The 4,176-nt window shown below is 38.5% G+C and overlaps 1 long non-coding RNA gene across 1 annotated transcript; it reads left to right on the top strand.

Annotated features, from left to right (window-relative positions):
- The first annotated feature begins 870 nt into the window (after nucleotides 1–870).
- On the top strand, nucleotides 871–2,846 carry LOC142181125 (uncharacterized). Its single transcript, XR_012709447.1, has 2 exons — nucleotides 871–1,354; nucleotides 2,185–2,846. It is a non-coding gene; the product is annotated as an uncharacterized LOC142181125 (long non-coding RNA).
- The last annotated feature ends 1,330 nt before the right edge of the window (nucleotides 2,847–4,176 follow it).

Below are 4,176 nucleotides of genomic sequence, written 5' to 3'. Positions count from 1 at the left end.
GGCTCGTGCGACATAAAAGACTTGTGTCAAATGAGCTTAGATTTACCATACAAATAATTGAATCTCCTAAGTGATGGAGATGTGGAAGACTCTGCACATATATTTATAAGTTGTCCAATATCAAATATAGGACATTATTTTACTTGAATGGCTTGATGATATAATACATTATGATTGGCAACTCTCCTGTAACGCTACATGTGTTTTTAATTATGTGGTAAATTTGGAAAGAGCGCAATAGAAATTTAATTGAAAATAAGAACCCATATATGCAAGCAAATTAGAGATTACGCTAAGAAAATTGATGAAGTATTTTTTACGAAATTCTGTGTCTAAATTAGTTAAACTAATTGCTTGGTCACCTCCTTCTGTAGGAAGATGAAGCTTAATAATGATGGCAGTGTCAAGATGCACACTTATAATTGGAGATGCTGCTTTTGATGGGATCTTTAGGGATGACCAAGAAAAATGGATATTGGGATATGCAGGTAAGATGAAGTCTACATCAAGTCTCACTACAAAATTATGGAGCATCAAGCAAAGTCTCAAATTTTCTGCTTATTTAGAAGCGGGAGTTGAGGTGCTCTTTGTCGTCTTGCTTCGGTTTTATTTTTGGAATTTTCCATCTCTGCTTCGGGGTTATTTTTGGAAATCTGCCCTCTAAGTGGTTGAAAACTATTCTATGTACATCCCTTTTGTTCAACACGTATGCGCTAGCACCGTCTTCAGTTTACATCTCCCCCGTGCTCTCTCTCTCTCCCCTCTCTGCCTCTCTTTAGATTCTTCAAGGTATAGATCTCTTTTTCCCCTTCGTTTTCTCCCTAAGTTTGGTATTGTGGGCTATTGATTTTGTTCCTGGGTTTTTGGTAGTCGAGAGTTCTGGTCGAATTGAACCCAAGCCCAAGTTGCTTCCAGTATAACTCTTCACACCAAAACAAGACTGGAGAAGATGACGATTTGTAATAAGATGTTTGCCGCGTCTATCAGGTGTTGAGGTGTACTTTGCTTTGTCAAGCACGTGGTGTGCTTCTGTGTTGGTAGATCTCTATCGTTCCGTCTTTGTTTTTCCTTTTAGGTTTGGAATTAAAGCTATGTAATTTGGGTTGAGGTCATTCTTATAGGGTTAGAGTCATTGCTAGCTGGATATGTATTTTCAAAGAGCGAGGAGTGTAGGTCTTGTAAAAGGTGACTGCCAACGCAGTTGGACTCAATGTTTTTCAGCTCATCCTCTTCCTCCCTCTATTTTGCGCAGTTAGATTTTCTTTTTATGGATGTTGGTTGATTCATTTTTCTTCCTCCTATTGTTCTCCGTGTTGGCGCTGCTGAAACCTAACATTACGAGTTCTGCTGAGAGGTGAGACTTGCTTTTGCTCAAATGTTATGTTCGTTGCTGTGTGCTACTCTGCTAACAAGTTCGACTTGGTTCTTTTAGCTAAGCTTTCTGTTTCATCTTGATAAATCTTATGGCTCTACTTGGCTTATTAACTGACATATAACAAACTACATATATTGATTAAGTTGTTAGTTAAAGCTAACATAAAATTCATGCCTAATTCGATACTATAAGTGGTTTCAGGATGAGGTGCATTTTTTCGGTTTTAATACTTAAAAAGCGATAACCAACTGCTTAATTTTGATTTGGATTAAGTTTTGGGGAAGTGGATAACAAAAGAGAAGTAAAGAGAAGAAAGACGGAGACATCGGAAAAAGGGGAAGAGACGCTAGACAAATATTCATACAACTACCCTTGGATGTGTTTTATATCTTTAACGATCCGTCCAGTCATTTCAAGAGTTGTGATCCAATTTCTCTATTTTTCTTCTTCTTTTGTGTTATACAACTGTATTATGACTTACCGGGTTAGTTGGTTCGGGTCCGGAGTGATTTCAGAATGAAGTGAGACACTTAGTCTCTTATTTGGAAGCTTAAGTTGGAAAAGTTAACCGGATTTTGACTTATGTGTAAACGACCTCGGATTTGAATTTTGATGATTCTGTTAGCTCCGTTAGGTAATTTTGGATGTACGAGCGCGTCTGAATTGTGATTTGGAGGTCCGGAGTAGAATTAAGTTTGAATTGTTGATAAGTTGGTATTTTACCAACTTATCTTATCTTTAAACCTATACTTTTGCTATGTTTGAGCGATAAAATCGTGTATTTGATGTCATTTACTTCTATTTTACAGGTTGTATGTGATTTAGAGGTAATGGTGAAGAAACCAAGTAAAAACAAGTCAAAAAGAGCTAAAATGGACAATGAGAAACTGCCCAGTGGTTTACTCTTCGCGAACACAAAGGTACTACGTGAACACAAAGGTACTACGCGAACGTGAAGAAGTAGCCAGCTAGACCTTCGCGAACGCGAAGTACACAACGCGAACGCGATGAAGCAGAACATGATCCTTCACGAATGCGAAGGTGTGAACGCGAACGCGATGACTGAGGAAAGCAACCCTTCGCGAATACGAAGGCGTGACCGCGAACGCGATGAAGAAATTGGGCGTGAAAACTGGGCAGTTCTGGAATTTCACATTTTTTGACCCCAACCCCTTTAATACCCAAACCAGCTCATTTATAACAGATCTTTGGCTTATTTTCAATTCTTAGGGCTAGAGAGAATAAGTTTTGGAAGCTAGGGCTTTGCACACACACTTTGGTCTTGAAGATATGAAGCTTTTGGTTGAGAATTTCTTGCCCATTTATGTTGCTTTCTTCATTTCCTTGCTTTGTATTGTATATCTAAGTGTGTAGTATTTTATCCAACACTTGAATCTTGTTTATGAAAATATTCTTGTTTAAAGTGTGGATTAAATATCTTGTTGTGCTTATGTATTGAATGATTTTTATCCTTTTGTGAAGTGAGTTATTGTTTCTTTAATTATTCTTGTTCTTTAATGTTTCCAAAGAGATTAGCTAACCCTAGGACTCGCCCATTAACTCTGAATTAATTTTGGAAAAGATAATTTGGGGTTGGGAAAGATTAATTAACAAGAACTTGAGGTTTTAACCCTCATTTTATAGATTCTACCTAGGGATAGGATTGAACCACTTGTAACCATTCCAGGTGTGCTTAATCTCTTAATTGTTTTAGGGATAATTCAATTAGGAAGTCTTGTTAGTCTTCGGAAGAAGCTAATTAAGAATTATTATCCGTGGCTAATTAATATAAACTCGCTCATATTTGTAAAATCATGAAATACATTGGATCGCTACTTGAGTGTAATTCCCGATGCATCTATACTTGTAGTCATTGATCATTTTACTTGCTTTCTAGGTTAGTTTACATTTTCGCATTTAGGTATAAAACATTTTCTCAAATCAATTCTTAGTGTTTGGCATTGCACGATAAGTGATAATTCTGTTACATTCCTAATTGCCTACATATTGTTCTCTGTGGGATTCGACCCCGACTTATAGTTGGGTAAATTATATTGCATGCGACCGTGTCTATTTACTTTTTAGTAGTGGATTTGGACGTCATCAATTGCCAAAAGTTGGAATTTTAGCGAGAGTGGACTTTTTAATATCGGGGTCAGATTGGAATTCTGGAAGTTGGAGTAGGTTCGTGGTATCATTTATGACTTGTGTGCAAAATTTGAGATCAATCAGACGTGATTTGATAAGTTTTGATATCGTTTATGGAATTTGGAAATTTCAAAGTTCATTAGTCTTGAATCTGTGTGTAATTCGTATTTTTGATGTTGTTGGAGGTGATTTGAGGATTCAACTAAATTCGTATCGGGTTTTAAGACTTGTTAGTATGATCGGTTGAGGTCTCGGGTGAATTTCTGGTGGTTAATGGAACAAGTTTTGAAGATTGCTGAAGTTGGACTGTTGCTGGTATAATCGCACCTGCGAGGGTATTGCTGCAGGTGTGATGCCGCAGGCGTGGTGAGGTAGGCGCAAATACGGAGGTTGAGTTGGATTTGGAAAAATTGCAGGTGCGAAGGAGTGTGCGCATCTACGAGCCCCAAGGTGCGAGGGTGGCTCCGCAGATGCGGTAAGTGAGGATTTGACTATTTCCGCAGAAGCGGACAAAGGACCGCAGATGCGCGTCCGCAGGTGCGAGACTTGGAGCGCAGGTGCGAGCCTAGTGGTTTAAGTGACTTCCGCAAAAGCGGATTTTGACCGCAGAAGCGGCTCCGCAGGTGCAGAAATATGGTCGCATATGCGAAAAA

The sequence above is a fragment of the Nicotiana tabacum genome, chromosome 1 (genome assembly GCF_000715075.1).
Source record: "Nicotiana tabacum cultivar K326 chromosome 1, ASM71507v2, whole genome shotgun sequence".
Classification (NCBI taxonomy): Eukaryota; Viridiplantae; Streptophyta; class Magnoliopsida; order Solanales; family Solanaceae; genus Nicotiana; species Nicotiana tabacum.
The sequence above is the reverse complement of the archived record's forward strand: the minus strand, read 5'-3'. Positions and strand labels throughout refer to the sequence as shown.